General features: G+C 50.1%; 1 long non-coding RNA gene across 1 annotated transcript; it reads right to left on the bottom strand.

Annotated features, from left to right (window-relative positions):
• Positions 1 to 9,930: 9,930 nt before the first annotated feature.
• LOC144274229 (uncharacterized) lies at positions 9,931 to 13,070 on the bottom strand. The gene is made up of 2 exons (XR_013347837.1): positions 12,800 to 13,070; positions 9,931 to 12,387 (listed from the first exon to the last, which is right to left on the bottom strand). It is a non-coding gene; the product is annotated as an uncharacterized LOC144274229 (long non-coding RNA).
• Positions 13,071 to 20,703: the final 7,633 nt, after the last annotated feature.

Below are 20,703 nucleotides of genomic sequence, written 5' to 3'. Positions count from 1 at the left end.
ACGGGGATTCTGATGGGGAATTAAAAATTGCCCGGCTGATCATCGAGCGTCCTTATGGTTGTGGTTGGGGTAGCGCCGAAGTGTCCCGCTGTGTGAGTCACTCCAAAAACGCGGAAGGAAAGCGAGAGAGGTCCTGCTCATGATGGGGCGTACAAACCCCACCCTGGGCAACAAGGAGCTAAGGAATTACTCTGGGCTCAGCCAGCCCGGCCCTGCCACGCCTGCAGCAAATGCTCCCTCTGCCGGAGGCATTAAAAGGCCGGGAATTAGCTGGTTTGGGGGGCAGAGCTGGAGGTGAGCGGACCCGCAGCCCACAGATCCAGCAGCGCAGAGCAGAGGGAAGCCTAAGGCTCTGACCCAGCGGCCCAAAGCACGCCCCCATCGCCCGCCCCCCCCAGGGTAGGGAGGACCTGCCCCAGAGACAACCAGAGAGGGAAGGATCCTGTGGACCTTGCACTTTGGTAACCCCCTTTACTTATTGTGGTTTGGGTTTCCCCACCCGGGGAAGGCGTTGAACTAAGCTGAACCCGGGGGAGGGGGAATGAGAGGAAGAGGACAGCCTTAAGCAGCCTTGGTTGCCAGGCTACTGGTATCCTAAATGGCCCTAGGTCAGAGCTGACTGGCCCAGGCTCCCCTCCCAACAGCCCCCTTGGCAGTCAGGGGTTGCAACTATGACCAGTAGGCCACGCTCCCCAACCAGACTCTAAGCAAGGACCATTCATTACACAACCCCCAGAGCTTACAATCTAATTATAAGACAAGCTTGATACAGACAGAAGGGGGCTGGGGGCGGGGGAGTACAATGAGAGAATGAAACAATCTGACTCTTTAGGTGAAGCCCAGATGGGGCAGTGCGGAAACTGCCTAAACCAGTAGCAGACTGCTATGCTCCGTCGCGCGGTGACCTTAGACTCTTCTGGCTGCTTCCCCAGTCTATTAACATTATCTCCGGCCTATCCACATCAGGACACTCAGGGAAGTTAAAACCAAGTTACTGCAGGTATGATGTCAAAGCCCATTAACATGCATTAACCAGCTGTGTGGACACTCTCATTCAGAAGTAAAGTAGCCTTAATTCACTGTAGCTTAATCTGCTTTTGTTTTAACACATTCTGGAAGGCTACTAGGTATCACTGAGCAACCTTTACTTTGCATTAACAAAGTTTTAGGGCATTTAATATCAGTCCAGGTTCTCTCTACATATTGTAAGTATAGAGAAAAATCAAGAAAGTTCAATACAGATATGCTCAAAGAATGTGGGACAGCCACATTTTATAAATCTAATTACATTCATTAAGAAATATTCATACCTAGCTCTAATGAAGTGGTTTTCATACATATATCTCAAAGTCGGTAAGTATTATTAACCATACGTTACAAATGGGGACACTGAGTTACTGGGATTTGACGCCAGAGAGCCGGGAATAGAATCTACCTCTTATGAGTCCTGATGTCTGGCCACTCAGCTTTAGTGCAAATATTTACATGTTACTGAACTTTCTTCTTTCTCTCTCTACTTACCAAATAATTTCATTTAACCTTCTTTCAAAAGTCCTGCTCTCCATTCTCTGAGTCCTCTACTCCTTGCTTTCTATGCTCCTGTTTCTGACTCACCTCTGAAATAGGTAAAGCCTATTGTCCTTCTGAAGATGTTCTCCCCTTTTCCCCGCATACTGAGGTCTAACATTCAACTGACAGCTTGCATGACACTGATTGGACCCCATTCATGACATTAAAGAACTGGAGTACACGTGAACTAATTAAGCCAGCTGAAATGCATGACCAGCTATCTGGGTGCCCCCTTGACCTCTCCCTTGGGCTGAGTCTGAGGCCTGGTCTGCACTAGGAAATTGGGTCAGTGTAACTACTTTGCTCAAGGGTGTGAAAAATCCGCATCCCTGAGTGATGCAGTTAAACCAACCTAACCCCTAGTGTAGACACCTCTAAGTCAGTGGAAGAATTCTCCCGTCGACCTGGAGGTGGATTACCTACTCCGATGGGAGAATCCCATTCAGTAGGGAGCATCTTCACTGACGCTCTGCAGCAAGGCAGCTACAGCGGGGTAGGCAAGCCCTGAGTTTAGCTTGGAAGGGGGGTGGGACAAGTAGCTTTTTGTCTCCCTGATCTGGGGGACCTCTCTCTGCCAGGCCAGTTATGGAGTAAACTAGAGGAGGATCACACCTGCTATGCCTTATCCCAGCTGGCAGTGACACAGAGGGGTATTCAAAGACCTCTGCGGGGTAGAGATCATCCCCTTTTTGCCCAGCCATGCTGCCCATGCCAGTAGGGGGGGGAAGGTGCTGAAGATTGTGCTAGAGGGTCTCAGAACTATGAGGGGGTTTCCTATGCAGGGGACAATCCTGTGGCCAGATCCACGGAGTTTGTAGCCATTTTGTACAGCCGGACTGCCGAAAAGAGGCGGCAGCATGGCCCGAAGTATTAACTTGGAACTCCAACGGAGCTTTTCATTGACACCTTGCATCAAGCAAAGTCAGGGCATCGTATTATAACGAGAGTTTGTCAACCCACCTTTTTTTTCCATTGAAAAATGGGGGTTTGCTTGAGCCCGGCCACCGCTTCATCTTGGATGAGATGAGTGAGGGAAACACACAGCATCTGCTGGAGCCCCCATCATATCGCAACCCAAATACCAAAGAAGTATCAAGATAAAGTTATGGCCCCAATGAGCCGAACACTTCTGAGCTTGTGTATAAATTCAGCGGGACAAATTTATGTCTAAAGTTACTCACATAAGTAAGTGTTTGCCTAAAGTTGCCATCATATATCCATTATTTCAAGACATTTTACCTTGCAGGGACGTTAAAATTAAAAGAAAGAAACACGTATTGGAAACCCAGTTACGGTGGCATCTTAATAATAAAGCACCCACTTAGATAACAGCTACAGAAATATGCACATGGGTGAAATTCACCCCACGCAGTGGGACAGAACAAAGCCTTATGCCACACTTAAGTCATACTTAAGCCCTGTAAGAGTGGTTATTGAAAGGATCAGTTCTGTTGGTTTAGAACCTTATCCAATGGAGAGACTCATGGAGACTTTAGCGGGTGATGAATTAAGCCTATTATTGACTAAAAGAGGTAGCCATTTGTTTGACTACACTCATGGTTCTTTCCAGAGACCAAATAACTAAATTTAGCCATGGGCTGCGTAGACGTATCCTATATGTGCTTTGTCTCGCACAAAAGGACCATGATTTTAGTTGGTTGTCTCGGTGTGACTATAAGTAAATAAATAAATAACTTGTAATTATTCTCACTCTATATAATGTGTCTCACGTTGGGCTGCGGTCACTGGTCACTTTAGAAAATCCTTCCTTTGGGGCTGGTTCTCAGAGATTTTGAGCACCGGTATTTCCCAGTGACTTCAGCTGGATTTATGGATGCCTATAACATGGGAAATTCAGGCTCGAAAGTGCCTCTGGACCGCAGTGTGGACCGCAGCTGATCAGAAATGGTCTGTTGGAACTTTTTCCCCCCCAATGGAAGATGGCTTTTTGACTGAAGGAAAATTCCTATTTTCATCTAAAGCATGCTGTACCCAGAGAAATGTCAATGCAAATGTTCAAGAAAAGTGGGAAACCAATCTTGGTCGTCAGTTTTTTATAGCAGAAAAAAATATATTCCCAACAGCCTATGGTCTGGAGACTCTTTGTTCGATTTAAACCGAGCTTATATTGCTTTAGTTTAAGTTGATACCTTGCAGACGACAGTTAAATGGACATAAAATTGTTTTCAACCGGATGAAAATTGTCCACACTGTGATTGATTTACATCACTTTATCTAGATGACTGTAAAATCACACTTTGAGTTCAACCACGGAAGCTTTAAATACAGACAAGACCTGAAGCTAAATTCCCTAATGTGGAGATTTCCAAAATGACATGTTATTTAAAAAACAAACAAACTTTAGCCTCAGGCCTGGTCTACACTTAAAAGTTAGGTTGACATAGCTATGGAACTCAGGGCTGTGAAAAGTCCCCATCCCTGAGCGACATAACTATGCCATCCTCACCCATAGCACAGACACAGATAGCTTAATGGAAGAATACTTTGAATAGAATCATAGATTATCAGGGTTGGAAGGGACCTCAGGTCATCTAGTCCAACCCCCTGTTCAAAGCAGGACCAATCCCCAATTAAATCATCCCAGCCAGGGCTTTGTCAAGCCTGACCCTTGAAAACCTCTAAGGAAGGAGATTCCACCACCTCCCTAGATAACCCATTCCAGTGCTTCACCACCCTCCTAGTGAAATAGTGTTTCCTAATATCCAACCTAAACCTCCCTCACTGCAACTTGAGATCATTACTCCTCGTTCTGTCATCTGCTACCACTGAGAAGAGTCTAGATCCCTCCTCTTTGGAACCCCCTTTCAGGTAGTTGAAAGCAGCTATCAAATCTGCCCTCATTCAGACTAAATGATCCCAGTTCCCTCAGCCTCTCCTAGTTAGTCATGTGCTCCAGCCCCCTAATCATTTTCGTTGCCCTCCGCTGGACTCCCTCCAATTTTTCCAAATTATTCTTGTAGTGTGGGGCCCAAAACTGGACACAGTACTCCAGATGAGGCCTCACCAATGTTGAATAGAGGGGAACGATCACGTCCCTCGATCTGCTGGCAATGCCCCTACTTATACAGCCCAAAATACCGTTAGCCTTCTTGGCAACAAGGACACACTGTTGACTCATATCCAGCTTCTCGTCCACTGTAACCCCTAGGTCCTTTTCTGCAGAATTGCTGCCGAGCCAGTCGGTCCCTAGTCTGCAGCGGTGCATGGGATTCTTCCGTCCTAAGTGTAGGACTCTGCACTTGTCCTTGTTGAACCTCATCAGATTTCTTTTGACCCAATCCTCTAATTTGTCTAGGGCCCTCTGTATCCTATCCCTACCCTCCAGCGTATCTACCACTCCTCCCAGTTTAGTGTCATCTGCAGACTTGCTGAGGATGCAATCCACGCCATCCTCCAGAATATTAATGAAAATATTGAACAAAACCGGCCCCAGGACCGACCCTTGGGGCACTCCACTTGATACTGGCTGCCAACTAGACATGGAGCCAGTGATCACTACCCGTTGAGCCGGATGATCTAGCCAGCTTTCTATCCACCTTATAGTCCATTCATCCAGCCCATACTTCTTTAATTTGCTGGCAAGAATATGGTGGGAGACTGTATCAAAAGCTTTGCTAAAATCAAGGAACAACACGTCCACTGCTTTCCCCTCATCCACAGAGCCAGTTGTCTCGTCATAGAAGGCAACTAGATTAGTCAGGCAGGGCTTGCCCTTGGTGAATCCATGCTGGCTGTTCCTGATCACTCTCCTCTCCTCTAAGTGCTGTCGACTGACCTGTGTAACAAACCAGGAGTACAAATACAGAATACTCCAATGTACTGTCTGATTGGAATTTGCTTGTACAAATGTTTGAGTTAGCTATTTATGCTGTAGAATTTTTAGCATTGCTGGAATATTAGTAGAGATGTTCGAGTTTAAATCCACTTTCAAAACCAAGCAATGCCGTGGACGCACAGCATGGTCTGTTCTTTACACTTCCAAGTCCTTTCCCTGTAAATTACTGAAGTATATTGAGCCTTGACGGCATTTGATTGTTATTTGTTTATAATTTTGAGGGATCATATGGCAATGATGATTTTTTTCTATTTTCATCCAATTACATTTTCATAGTTGCACAAAATGAGGGGTTTTAAACTTTAAAAAAAATGACTGATATCGATTTAAAATTTCACCGGTGTAGGAAATTATGGGGGGAGGGGTGGTCAAACAATGGGGTGGGGGGCCGGTCAGACAATAGCTATTTAATGACAGTAGATGCTGACATTGAAAAAAAGTTCATGGTTTATAACCGTTAAAACACAAACGGTCAGCATCATAAGATAGGGTGACCCGACAGCAAGTGTGAAAAGGGGGGATGGGTTGTTGGGGGGTGGTGGCAATAGGTCCTTATATAAGACAAAGCCCCAAATATCGGGACTGTCCCCATAAAATCAGGACATCTGGTCACCCTATAATGTCAAAATTTTATCCTTAAAGCAAATTCTAATGCAGTTGGCAAGCACCATTTGTCTGACTTTGCCTAGCTATACATGTCTGTCATCAAGGAGGCAAATGGGGTTTCATCACTTTGTGTATTTCTGGTGAAATCACCAGTTACCAATAGGTACCTCATCTCTCCAACTCTAAGTGTGTTTACCCGCTTGCACAAAGGTTTAAAGTGTCCACATCCTATCCCTGGATATGAACAGAGAGGGTTCCTCCTGATGGTGAATCTGTTCATTGCATGTATGTGACCAGATGCAAACTCCTACAGATTTCAGAGTAGCAGCCGTGTTAGTCTGTATTCGCAAAAAGAAAAGGAGTACTAGTGGCACCTTAGAGACTTTAGTCTCTAAGGTGCCACAAGAACTCCTACAGAGAAATTACAGAAGAGGGAAAAAATCCTACACGTCCCTGATGCAGCCATTCCCCTGAGGGACCCGGGCAGGGTTCGCCCTCCTGGATCTCATTCTGAGTGGATCTAGCCATGAGCCAGCAAACACTTAAGCAGTGGCCTATGTGTGCACACGTGCAAGCAGACCCCGTGACTGCAACGAGATGAATCGTGTGCATACAGACACACCCGGGGGCTCTGCCCTGGTTTGGGGCCATGGTTTTCGACATCCCGGGTGCCGGGTCTCTCCAGCCTTGCCCTGGGCGCTCCTTGGCTGGCTCCATGTCATGGGCAGGAAGGTTTTTCCCCACTAATATTTACCATAGTTCCTTCCCTGTCTCTTTCCAGCCCAGCTCCTCCTGGCTGCCGCCGCACAATAATTACGGCCCAGGGTTTTTGGAGCTACTGGTGATTTTGGCCCCTATGGTTTTTGGGGCCCAGCTGAAGTAGCTTTGACGGGGCTGATTTGCGTAGGGCGGGTGCTCGACGCTTTCTGACGATCTGGCCCCTTTAAGACAGCGCAACCTGGGCTCCCCAAATCCCCCATCACTCTGGAGATTCGCAGCCCCTGTTCCTGCCAGGACAGATTGCTACCGGCCCCCGTGGCTACGCTCCAGCGCGGGGACGTTACAGCCAGCGAACAGCACCTCGACTCAGGCTTCTCAACACAGTGGGATGGAGCCATTCAGCATCGTAGGAACAGACAGCTCAGAAAGCGAAACCACATGTGTTCAAAGGCCTGGGGAAGCCACAAAGGGTGCGCAGAGTTCTCACAGTACACATCAAAACCCACCAGGAGTTAGGACGGGGTCGGTCCCTCCTGCTTCGGGGCATGAGCCCCGACCTCTGATTCCTGGGGGGCGGGGAGACTCGTCCCCAGGGGGCAGATTGTTCTCCAGTGGCCTCATGCAGTGTTAACGACGCCTTGCTTTGGAGGGGCTGGTGCCAGCCATTGCTGGAGGTGGGATACGGGGGTAGATGGGCCCCAGGGCTCAGCCACTCTGGCAGTTCCTGTGGTCTTATCTCTATTGGAGTCCCAGTCAGGATCTTGGCCCCATTGTGCTTGGAGCTGTACATACACATAGTTCACAGACAGTCCCTACCCCAAACTGCTGACAATTGAAATACCATGAGGGGGGTATTCCCTGGAGTTGATCAAAGTGTGTCAACTGAAAATTTTTCTTCACTCTCAAAAAATTGGGTTTCATCAAAATTGAGATTTTTCATGGTACAATGTTGATTTTTATTTTTTTTATCAATTTTTCCATGGGAAAATTTAAAGTGAACGTTTCCATTTTGGTTGTCTTGTTATTTATGATTTCCAAGGTGCGTATTTTGGGGTCCCCTGCTTTTTTATGACAGAAAATGGAGAAAACTCGCTTTTCAGCGAGTTGAAATTTTTTGAACAGGGTAAAAAAGTGGAGACTTTCGTTTTTATTTCAACTTCCAACTTCTTCTCTGTTAAGAGACTCAAATATATTTAAATACTGAACTCCCATTTGATTGCGAGATCCAAACAAGAGGTGAAACTTTTTTTCAGATGGAAAAGACCGAAGGGAGAGAAAGTGCTATTTTCTATCACATTTTAAACTTTTCATTTAAAAAAAAAAAATCCCACACTCCTGGTCGGACTCTGAAACATTGGCACGAAACCAGACACTTCGCTCTCAGGGCAAACCTTTCCGAATGTAGCTCATGTGCACAACACACATTCTCGGAAAGCTGCCAGGGAGAGGGCTCAAACTCGCAGTGTATGGCTGCCACTTGTTAGACACGACATGTCAGCCACACACTTACTCTGATGGGAAGTGGCCTGCAAGCCCTATGATCAGGCCCCCATTGCGCTAGGTGCTGTACAAATTCAGAACAAAAAGACTGTTCCTGCCCCAAGGTGTTTACATTCTAAGTGGACAACAAGTGGTTACATCTGAGTCACCACTTTCAGCCCCTAGTGTCACTGTCCCTGCTGCTGTGTGCGAGGAAAGCAAATCTCTGTCAATAGGCAGGTTTCAGAGTAACAGCCGTGTTAGTCTGTATTCGCAAAAAGAAAAGGAGTCCTTGTGGCACCTTAGAGACTAACCAATTTATTTGAGCATGAGCTTTCGTGAGCTACAGCTCACTTCATCAGTTCATCATCACTTCATCACCACGGCAGTTTCCATGGTATGCATCTGATGAAGTGAGCTGTAGCTCACGAAAGCTCATGCTCAAATAAATTGGTTAGTCTCTAAGGTGCCACAAGGACTCCTTTTCTTTTTGTCAATAGGCAGTGGATGATGTGATGTTAGCCATTGTTATTTGTGGCTGCCAGCATGGAGGAGACCCTGAAGTGGCTGGTGAACATGGTGCAGGAGATGCAACGGACCCAGCAGATGGAAAGGCAAGCCCTGATGACGTGGCGGGCGGACCAACAGCGGGCCCTCCAGGAGTTTATCCGGGAGCAGTCAGCAGCCCAACAACAGAACCTCCAAAGGGTGGTGAGTCCGGCATCCAGGGATAGAACCAGGACACCAGGGTGGGGGCTCTGCCAGATGGGCCCCACAGATGACCCAGATGCATTTCTGGGGTCATTTGAGTGGGTGGCGACGATGGCAGGCTGGGAGCGTTCGATGTGGGCCCTGCGGCTAGCCCCGTACCTGGGAGGGGAAGCCCAAGCCGCGCTTATGGCTTGGGGCGAGACCCAGGCCAGGGACTACGAGGTGGTAAAGGCCGCTACACTAGACCGAGTGGGACTCTCAACGGAGAGATACCGTCAGTGGTTCTGGGTGGCCCGCTGGACAGCAGGTCTGAGGCCCAGGGCATTCGCCCAGAGGCTGACCGCCTGGACCACCCGGTGGCTGAGGCCTCCAGCCCAGACCATGGAGGAGGTCATGGACCAGGTGCTAGCAGAACAATTCCTCCTGGGGCTCCCGGACCCGCTGCGTGTTTAGGTCCAAAGACACCAGCTGGCCCAAGGAGCGGAGACGGTCGGGCTAACAGAAGATGTCGAGGCAGAGGGGCCCAGGCAGGTAGTGAAGCCCGGTAAGAGAGCAGGACCGGGGAAAGGCCTGCCAGAGGCTGCACCCAAGAGGGGGTCAGACCCGGGGCCTCTGGAGGTCCAGGGGCGCTGCCGGGGGCAGCGGGTAGGATCAGTAAAGGACTTGCCCTACCCGGTCCTACTGGGAGCTGACTGGGGACCCCCAGTGGGCAAAGCCCGGAGTCGGGACATGGAGCCTGAGGAAGGGGTCAGGGGGTACCCAATGGAGGGAGCAGAAGGGGGCGAGGAGAGGGTCAAACCCCCAAAAGCGCAAGAACCCCGCCCCCCAGGGTGCCAGCCTGGGAGGAGACAGGCGGGCTACCTCTCTGTCTCCTCGCCAACAGGAGGGAGCCTCAAGGGCTAGGAGACCCTGGGGGGGGACTAGCGGTTGGGGGAAAGGGGAGCCGCACAAGCACTGTAAATAAAGACACTCAGGTGAAAGAGCAAAAGAAGGTGTTGGGCCTCTTTATTGCACCAGCCCAAACACAGGGCGCAGGCAGGAGAGGGAGAAAACCTGGGCAGACCCTGTGACACAAATAATAAACAGGAATAAAGTATTTGTACAGCCCCTAGCACAATGTACAGCCCCTAGCGCGAGCTGCGATTCGATCTCCCATGCACTACCACAATAATAATAAATAATGCAACAGCTTCTGAACTCATCCCCTGCGGCCAAGCCCCAAACCCCGTGGGTACATCTACGCTGCATGGCTAACCCAGGCTCGGGCCCAGGGTTTAGCCCTAACTGCCTCCCTGTCCAGATGGAATTTCTGAGCCGGGTTTGGAGGTGCTGGAAGCCCCCCGGGCGAGCTTGGGTGCTGATAGACCTTCATCTGGCCCCCGGGCTAGGCTGATCACCCCGATTAACGGTGCAATGAGACAGGCCCAGGGGGTCACCTGCTTGCAGGTGGGTTTTACCTGGGACAGGCACCGGAGCGGTCGGCCGCCTTCCGGGCACGTTGGCAACACGTGTTTAGAGGGTGTCGTGCCCGAGCGCAATGAATTGCGAGTGCTGTAACCAGCCACTAGCTGGCCCTGCTAGTGGCAGAGGGGGAGGCCTAAGTTGGATGTTCGGAAAAACTTTTTCACTAGGAGGGTGGTGAAGCACTGGAATGGGTTACCTAGCTGGTGCAATCTCCATCCTTGAGGCCAGGCTTGACAGAGCCCTGGCTGGGATGATTTGGCTGGGGATTGGTCCTGCTTTGAGCTGGGGGTGGACTAGATACCTCCGGAGGTCCCTTCCTACCCTGATAGTCTGTGATTCTGTGAACCCCAGCCCCGCCTTCTGGGCTGTCCTGGGAGGAGCATTTTGGGAGGCTTTTTCCACTGCAACAAAAGCAGAGAGCAGAAGGTGAGACTCTCCCCAGCAGGCCGTTACCCTGAGGAGTAGATTCACTCCCGTGTCTCCGGAGCACAGAGATGGGCAGGGGACGTTCTCCCACCGCTGGGTGGCTCTGTGGATTTTCTTGGCTCTGTGGATTTCGCTGGGTGGATTCGCACTGGATCTGAGCGCACCGGGAAATGATCCTGAAGAGGGGAAGGGAGCTGGGTCTTCAGCTGGAGCTCCTGCCCCTCACAGGGGACATGAGTAGGCTGGAGAGGAGGGAGCACAGGTAAGGGGCAGGGCGGATTCATTGCGATAGATCTGGCCCGGCGTGAGAAACAGGGATGGGACAGTGCCAGGGCTCAGCCCCAGGGAGTCCCCGGAAAAGCCACATCACTGCTAGAGAGAGTTAAATATTTTGGTGTTTAGAGCAGAGAAGACTGGGAGCCAGGACTCCTGGGTTCCATCCCCAGCTCCGGGGGGAGTGGGGTCTAGTGGTTAGAGGGGATGGAGCTGGGAGCCAGGATTCCTGGGTTCCATCCCCAGCTGTGGGGGGTCTAGTGGTAGAGCAGGGGGGCCTGGGAGCTAGGACTCCTGGGTTCTCTCCCCGGCTCTGGGAGGGGAGTAGGGTTTAGTGGTTACAGCTAGTGGTTAGAAGGGGGTGGAGCTGGGAGCCAGGACTCCTGGGTTCTATCCCAGCTCTGAGATGGGGGCAGGGTCTAGTGGCTAGGATAGGGCGACCAGATGTCCCGATTTTATAGGGACAGTCCCGATTTTGGGGTCCTTTTCTTATATAGTCTCCTATTACCCCCCACCCCGTCCCGATTTTTCACACGTGCTATCTGGTCACCCTAGGTTAAGATGAGGTAGGGATTGGCTGTCAGGGGGATTGAAGGATGAGAAAGAATCACACCTGACGTGGGGGGAGACAGCAGAGATCATCCAGCTGCAGAGCCACCTGCCATCACAGCAGGAACAGACACTAATGATGGCCCAGACCCAGGAGATCAAACTCCAGACACAACACGTGAGCCCCACCCTGGCTGGCTGCTACCCCCCGCGACAGAGCCCTTAGGGGTTTGGATTCCTTGGGCACCTGCCTCGCTCATCCTGCCAGCACGGCCTCTTTGCAGGGCAGTGGGGTCTGGCTGGACTCATTCATTCTCCCCTTCCTCACGGGTGTGAGGCTCATGACGGGCTTTCAGATCCTCCAGTTCACTGGTGCCCCAGAGGGAGTGAACATCCAGTTCAATAACCCTCCAGCTAGCGAAAGGCACAGGGTTATTGCAGCTGTGTCTGGATCACTCCTGTAGAGCCTTGGGTCGTAGCACCGGGACACGGGCTGCAGACTTTGCTGGGGAGCTTTACCCAGAATGGAAATTCGCTGCCAGGGCAAAGCGTAACACAGAGGGACTGTCGGTACTTTGTGGACTGCTCCGAAGAGACAGCCTGGATCGCGTCCCCTGGGGATCCCGCTGATCTGCAAGCGGAGGGTCACCCCAGCCTGGATTCTCCCGTCGTCCATCCAGAAGCCAGGTTGCACAGCAAGAGCGGGGTGAGACAGTGATTGTTCGGTTGACTGGCTGTTCCAAAGAAATGAGGGGGGGGGGGAATAGTTTGGGGTTGAAGGAAACGTTTCATTTCAGTTCTGGGCTTGGGGGTTTTTTAAACTTTTTTTTTTTAATGAAATAAAACAGAAGGAAATTTGTAAAGGAAAAGCTCTCGTGAGTGGAAAACGAAAGCGTTTCAGCTTGAATTTCCCCCCAAGAATTTTACTCCCCATCCATAAAATGTTACCGTTGACCGGAATCTGCAGTTTTTGGCTGGCGAAAAGTTTCACGTTGAAAATTTTTGCCCATCTCTTGCTCAGCCTCGTTCCCACTCCGGGCCATGTGGAACTGTCTCTGTGCAAGCCGGAGTCAGCGGGGATGGGGGTTGGATGGACACAAACAGACACACACAGACACACACCCCTTCCAGCCTCCTGGAACTTACATGCAGAATGTATCCTACCCCAGGCTGGCTTCTGGGTCCATAGTTTCCTGTCTCCGTGTTTATCCTTTGCCGAACCCCACGGCATCCCAATGCCCTGGTTATACACCAGCCTCCGGTAGGCTGTGTCTGAGTGCACAGCCCTGCAGGTTCCCCTGGCCTTCTGCTCTCACACTCCCCCACGCTGCCTGGGGGAGACCAGACAGGAAGCGACTGCAAAGCCGGGCTGAAGCCTGTTTTACCTGCTAGAGGCTGCATCCCCCACTGGGTCACCCAGCAGTGGACTCATAGAATCAGAGAACTGGACGGGACCTTGAGAGGTCATCTCGGCCAGTCCCCTGCCCCCAGGGCAGGACTAAGTCTTATCGAGACCGTCCCTGACAGGTGTTTGTCCAACCTGCTCTTAACAACCGCCAATCACCGTAAATCTAGAGCAGGGAACCGGGACTCCAGGCTGGGACCTGATCACCCGAGGGGGCAAGTGTCACAGGACTGTGTCTCCTGCTCGTTTTGCACAACTGCTGGAGGCTAAAATCGTTGCACATTGTTCCATGATGGGAGAGGAGGGGAAGCAGCTGGAAAGGCAACAAACCAAGTGGGCCTGTTAAAGTGTTAGGGGTGGATTCTGATCTCAGTCACGCTGGGATCCATCCAGACTGACCTCACTACAGTCAATGGAGTCACGGCTGGATTTGGATCTCAGGACCCCGGGATAAATCCAGAGTGACTCCACCCTTGTCACTGGATTTGGATCTGAGACCCCACTGTCAATCCAGAGTAGCTCTACTGGCTACTGTGGGGCTGCATCAGTGTAAACACAATGTGAAGTCAGAACCCTTCTCAAATACTTTAAGGTACACCCTCCACTTCGCTATGTTCTGCTACATCCCCCTCCAGCTTCTCTGTCAGTTACACTGCCTAGCAAACTCCTTGAAAGGGCTAGAATGTGCCAGCTACTGTTTAATGTAACAGCGTTCACTGCCTGTTTACCGGGACATGGCTGTCCTCACACACAGCAGCAGGGGCAGAGGTGCCAGGGGTAGAAAGTAGGGGCTGAAGTGTAGCCCTTTGTCCTCCGCTTGGAGTGTAAACGGAGTTTGTACAGCACCTTGCACAATGGGGCCCTGGTCTGCACCTGGTGCTGCTGAATGTTACAACCATAGGAATAATACAGACTAGTAAGGTTTGATTCCAGTGGAGATAGGGTGGTATTAATACCACCCTACACGGCATTGGTCGGACCCCATCTGCCATCCTGTGAACAGTTCCAATCACTTGTGTTCAAGAGAGACGAATTCCGATGAGCCCTGGAGCAGAGAAGGGCTGCTGGAGTGATCGGGTGATGGAGGGCTGATTGCCCAAAGGGAGACTCAAACTGCTTGGGGGTTTAACCTAGCAACACAAGGCTGAGAGGGGACATAATTGCTCTCCATAACTACACCAGGGAGGGAGAAGAGCTACTGATGCTAAAGGACAATGTTGGTTGGCACCAGAACAAATGAGGAGAAACCGGCCCTAAACATATCTTGGCTGGCCATTAGCGGAAGAGGGGTGAGACTCTGGCACAACCTCCTACTAGGTGCAGTGGGGCGAGGGGGAAAATGCTCTAACTAGTTGGAAGATGGAGCTTGGTCAGTGTAAGGATGGGATGATACAACTGGGTAGCCTGCGATAGCAGGGGGTGGCTCTGACTGATCCTGAGCTCCCTGCCAGTCCATGTCCTCCTCTTTGGTGTCACAAAAGGGTGGGTGTGGGGTGACTGCGAAGAGTGGAAGTGGGGCGTGCGAAGAGAGAACAGGACCAGCAATACCTGGCTATTAGGAATCACAGTGAAAGTTGTCTTAGAAATACATGAGTGAGAGAGAAAGTTGGAGTGATACACAGATGGATGGATGGGGAGAAGGTTGGATGGATACACGGATGGATGGATGGATGGATGGAGAGAAGGTTGGATGAATACACGGATGGATGGAGAGGGAGAAGTTTGGATGGATACATGGATGGATGGAGAGAGAGAAGGTTGGATGGATTCACGGATGGATGGATGGATGGAGAGAAGGTTGGATGGATACATGGATGGATGGATAGAGAGAAGGTTGGATGGATACATGGATGGATGGATAGAGAGAAGGTTGGATGGATACACGGATGGATGGATGGATGGAGAGAAGGTTGGATGGATACATGGATGGATGGAGAGGGAGAAGGTTGGATGGATACATGGATGGATGGAGAGAGAAGGTTGGATGGATTCACGGATGGATGGATGGAGGGAGAGAAGGTTGGATGGATTCACGGATGGATGGATGGAGAGAGAGAAGGTTGGATGGATTCACGGATGGATGGATGGATGGAGAGAAGGTTGGATGGATACATGGATGGATGGATAGAGAGAAGGTTGGATGGATACACGGATGGATGGATGGATGGAGAGAAGGTTGGATGAATACACGGATGGATGGAGAGGGAGAAGTTTGGATGGATACATGGATGGATGGAGAGAGAGAAGGTTGGATGGATTCACGGATGGATGGATGGATGGATGGAGAGAAGGTTGGATGGATACATGGATGGATGGAGAGGGAGAAGGTTGGATGGATACATGGATGGATGGAGAGAGAAGGTTGGATGGATTCACGGATGGATGGATGGAGAGAGAGAAGGTTGGATGGATACACGGATGGATGGAGAGCTAGACAGACTCTGTATATAAAGATAGAGTTAGGGATGGAGCAGGACGTATATAAATCACCGTCCAGGAGTTGTGGAGGAGCTCCTCCTCTCCGTGCTGGGTGCTGTGCTTCTAGCTAGCGGTAGGCTGAGAATTTTACCTTTTCCTGGGGAAAAACCAGCAACTTTCAGTTTTAACCGCTCGGCTCAGTGGCTCACTACAGTTCTCAGTCCTGTCCCTTTACTTCAGGGGATCACCGCAGTCTGATTTAGTTACTCTCATCGTTGGCCAGCAGGGGAAAAGGGAACCCCATAGTCTCTGTTACCCCCCCGGGTGTGGTGGAAACAGATCAGACCCTTTCCCCAATTAGTCTTCCCCCTCAGCGGGTGGTTCACTGTTCAGGTCACTCCGCCCCAGTGACTAATGGGGGGAAAGGAGAAGCCCAGGCCCACCCTCTACTCCAGGGACCCTATGGATAGCAGCTGTCGGTAATTGTCTCTTCAGATAACGGCAGAGCTGCTAGGATTCCCTGGGCCACTTCCCCTCGGCCCCTGCCCCCGCTTCACTCTAACTGTTGGGCTCTTCCCCCGATGCCTGACGGTGTTTGTCCCTCCCAGTCCTTTGGCTGCTGCACCCCTTCCTCGCACAGCTCCTCCGGCAACACCCCCCCCCCACGCTCCTTGTGTGCTCCTGAACTGACTGGAGGGGAGGCTTTGAACCCCTTCCAGCCAGACCTTGCTTGGCTCCAGGTGTTCCAATCAATCCAGCTGCTTCTAGGACTGTCTAGGGGGTTCTTAATTGGCTCCAGGTGTTCTAACGAGCAACTGCCAGTTTGGTTTCCATGGCTTTGTTTCGCCTGGGGCTAATATACCTGTTCCTGACTACTTTCCTCCAGCTCTCTGGTCTTGCCCCATCACAGAAGGTAGGCATTGCCAGGCTGGATCAGATCCAGAGTCCGTGTCGTCCAGTGTCCTGTCTCTGGCCCTGGCCAGGGCCAGCTGCATCAGAGAAATCCCCTGCAGTATCAGAAGTGGGTTAATCTCTCTGGGGCAGGGATTGGCTGTTTGCTCTATGTTCATACAGCTCCTAGCGCAGCGGGGTCCTGGTCCGTGACTGGGGCTCTCCCACCCTGCTGCCATGCAAACGATTCCCTATTATCATTGTTCTCTTAATCAGTATCTGTCCTGGTTAGGTTTCGAACAGGAAGCTCCAGAACTCATTCCCCTCTGTGCTGCTAGGGAAGCTCACGCAGGGGCAGCTGGGGATGTAGGGGGCTGCCCCATTCCCCAGAGGAAGGAGGTGGCTGGGGAAGTGGCTGAAGGGTCTGCTCAGAGCCCAGGAAGGAGGGTTACGCCGAACGCTGTGCACAGGGGTACACTGTGCACCTAAGGGACAGACCACAGGCAACGGAGGCCAGGGCTGAGACACACAGAGTGCAGGGAGGGGGGGCCGTGTCCAGTGGGAGACTCAAATGGAAGAGACTCGACCTTGGGGTTATTATTATATTTAACAAACCAGCCTCCAAGAAGAGGGGTTGTTATTGGGCACCAGCCTCCTTGGATGACTCCTGGGAACCTGGGATGGGGAAACTGAGGCAGGGAGTTGCAAGCTACCCCGGCCACAAGATGGCACTGCTTACAGGAGTTAAGGGGAAAACACCGTGATCCCATGGAAATTTCAAAATGAACATTTTTGTTTAATTTTCGACTGTAATTTCCACTTGTGGATTTTTGGTACTTTCCCACCTTTTTCTTCCACTTTTATTATGTAAAAATATATATTAAAAGGTGGGGAACACCCCACCTTAGCTCGTGTTTCTACATTTCCTCCCACTGGAAACAGGTTTGGTATTTTTGTAAGAAATGCAGAGGCGTGTTTCCCCCCACACTTAAGGACAAAATCAACTGGCAAAATGTGAATTTTTAAAAAAGTTTACAAAGTGAGAGAAAGTAGCACTTTCTCGCTATTAACTTTATTCACCCTTTTCCATTTGAAAAAAGTTCCATCTTTTGTGGCAATCTCACAGTCGTGTGTAAATATATTTTATTATTTGAAGGGGAAAGAACTGGGAAGTTGAAATAAAAATCAAGCGTTCTGCTTTTGTAGCCAGTTCAAAGTTACACCGCACGGAGAAGTGAGTTTCGCTCCACTTTCTGGCTTAAAAAGCAGGGACCACCCAAAACACGTCATTTAAAGATGGAAATAATAAGAAAGAATACAATCAACGTGAAAATGGTCATTTCAATTTCTCCAATGGAAAAGCTGAAAAAACCATGAAAAATCCACATTTCATCATGAAAAATCTCAATTCTGATGAAACCTCACTTTCTAAGGATTGCGGGGGGAGAGAAAGAATTTTCAGTTGACACATTTTGATGATCTCCAGGTGATACCCCTCTCGCGGTATTTAAATTGTAAACTGTTTGGGCTAAGGACTCTTAACTATGTGTATGTACAACTCCCGGCACAATGGGGCCAGGATCCTGACTGAGACTCCAGGACAGATAAGACCCCAGGAACTTCCAGACTGGATCAGACAAAGGGCTCATCTACCCCCCCGTATCCCATTTCCAGCAATGGCTAGCACCAGCCCCTCCAAATAAGGTGTCGTTAACACTGCATGAGGCAGCTGAGGAACAATCTGCCCCCTGGGAAGGACTTTCCCTGCCCCCCAGGAGTCAGAGGTTGGGGCTCATGCCGGAGCCGGAGAAGAGCTGGGGGCCAAGAGGGGCTGGGTGGTGCTTTCTCCTTGCCCTCAATGGGGGCTTGCCCAGGCCCTGCCATTACCCCCCCCCCCGAATGTTTCTACATGCACATTGAGGGGGATGCACCCCACCATTTGGGGACCGTCGCCTTAAAGGGGCTTGAATTGTCAGAAAGCGCCGAGCACCCACCCTCTGCAAACCAGCCCCTTTCAAAGCACCTTCAACTGGTATCACCTATAGCTGCAAAAAACCCCTGGGCCGTAATCATTGTGTGGGGGCAGCCCGGAGAGGCTGAGCTGGAATAAGGCAGGCGAGAAACTAAGCTAAATACTAGCGGGGGAAAACCTTCTGCCCATGAGCAGGGGGTTGGACTGGATGACCTCCTGAGGTCTCTTCCAACCCTGATCTTCTATGATTCTATTAAATAGATCCAGCCAGAGAGTGCCCAGGGCAAGGCTGGAGAGACCTGGCACTTGGGACAATGAAAACCATGGCCCCAAACCAGGGCAGAGCCGCCGGGTGTGTCTGTATGCACACGATTCATCCCGTTGCAGTCACGGGGTCTGCTTGCACGTGTGCACACATAGGCCACTGCTTAAGTGTTTGCTGGCTCATGGCTAGATCCACTCAGAATGAGATCCAGGAGGGCGAACCCTGCCCGGGTCCCTCAGGGGAACGGCTGCATCAGGGACGTGTAGGATTTGTTCCCTCTTCTGTAATTTCTCTGTAGGAGTTTGCATTTGGTCACATACATGCAATGAACAGATTGACCATCAGGAGGAGCCCTCTCTGTTCATATCCAGGGATAGGGTGTGGGCACTTTAAACCTTTGTGCAAGTGGGTAAACACACTTAGAGTTGGAGAGATGAGATACCTGTTGGTAACTGGTGATTTCTCCAGAAACACACAAAGTGATAAGAAAAGGAGGACTCGTGGCACCTTAGAGACTAACCAATTTATTTGAGCATAAGCTTTCGTGAGCTACAGCTCACTTCATCGGATGGAAAAGTGATGAAACCCCATTTGCCTCCTTGATAACAGACATGTATAGCTAGGCAAAGTCAGACAAAAGGTGCTTGAGAACGGCATTAGAGTTTAATTAAGATCCAAGTTGCAACCTCGGGATGTTGACAGTTTGTGTTGTAACTTTTGCGATTTAGTGTTAACTTTCTGAATCTCAACATCTGGTGTCATTCAATAGTTATGGTCTGTCCCCTCCCCCGTTTGTGAATTTCCCACAACTGTGAACATTTAAATCAATACAATTAACAAAAAATGTTTAAACCCCCTCTTTTTGCACACCTGTGAAAATTTAAATTGATGAAAATAGTAAAAATTGCTTAAAATGAACATCGATACGATCCCCCAAAATTATAAAAAAAATAAAAATCAGTTTCTGCCAAGCCTAAATATACTTCAGTAGTTTACAGGAAAAGGACATGCTGAGTTTCTACAGCATTTCTTTGTTTTCCAACTTGAACATCCTTGTTAGCATTCCAGCAATATGAAACTCTGATAGTGTAAATAACTGTCACAAATATTTGCACAAGCAAATGCCACGTTAGACAGTACACTGGAGAGCTCTACATTCGTGCTCTGTGGGTTTGTTACACAAGTCAGGAGACAGATCACACACGATCTTTTATGTTTCTTCTGAAGTTCTCAATCATGGTCACACCATATAATTGAGGCCAAGAGTTTAGCTGGATTGAAAAAAGGACTGGAAATGTACATGGGGAATGAGACTATCCAGAGTTAGAGTATTAAATGCTGAAAAAAACCCCGAGTTTTAAAGAGATCTAAGCTCTCCTGATCCAGAGCGCACATCTCTTATATCTGCGCTGCAGTCGGGGGAGGGAGGGTGTCTATAGTACATATCGACATGCTGCAGCTGGCTTTGATCCAGCTAGCTGGAAAAGATAATAGCAGTGAAGCCAGGGCACCAGGAGCTCGCCACTTGTGCACATACCCTGGGTCCTGGATGTGTTTGTGCAGCTGGTATGTTTTCCTGGGGATGGTTATCCCATAACTGGCTCCTGCAGGGTTCCTTGTCCCTTGCGCTGAAGCAGCTGGTTGGTGGCCCCTGTCGGAGACGGGTCACTGGGATAGATGGGCATCAGGTCTGATCTACTCTGGCAATGCCTATTTCACTCCATTTTATTTTACTGATGGCTGGTTTTGCCCGCATAGCCTATGTCTGCGCTGCACAAAGAGGGCGGTTTACACTGAGACCGATAAATGCAGCCAGCAATCTTGCTGCAAAACCTGAGCAGAGACGAGACTCAGCTGGTTTTTACCTTGGAGTAGCCAGTTGAGGTCAACCCTATCCCTTGACTAGCTGAAATGAGGTAAAAACTACAGCTGGGAGAACACGGGATTTTTTGGTAATATTTTTATGAGCAACATGCGTGCCTCAGTTTCCCCACCCCCTCTGTATTGCTTTCCACTGGGACGGGCAAAAGGGATGAGTGGATGTCAAATGTGCCAGTCCAGGCTGGACCCAAGTGCCCTATGAAGAATTGAGTGAAATC

This window comes from Eretmochelys imbricata, chromosome 14 (genome assembly GCF_965152235.1).
Source record: "Eretmochelys imbricata isolate rEreImb1 chromosome 14, rEreImb1.hap1, whole genome shotgun sequence".
NCBI lineage: Eukaryota > Metazoa > Chordata > Testudines > Cheloniidae > Eretmochelys > Eretmochelys imbricata.
This window is presented reverse-complemented; position numbering and strand designations above follow the sequence as displayed.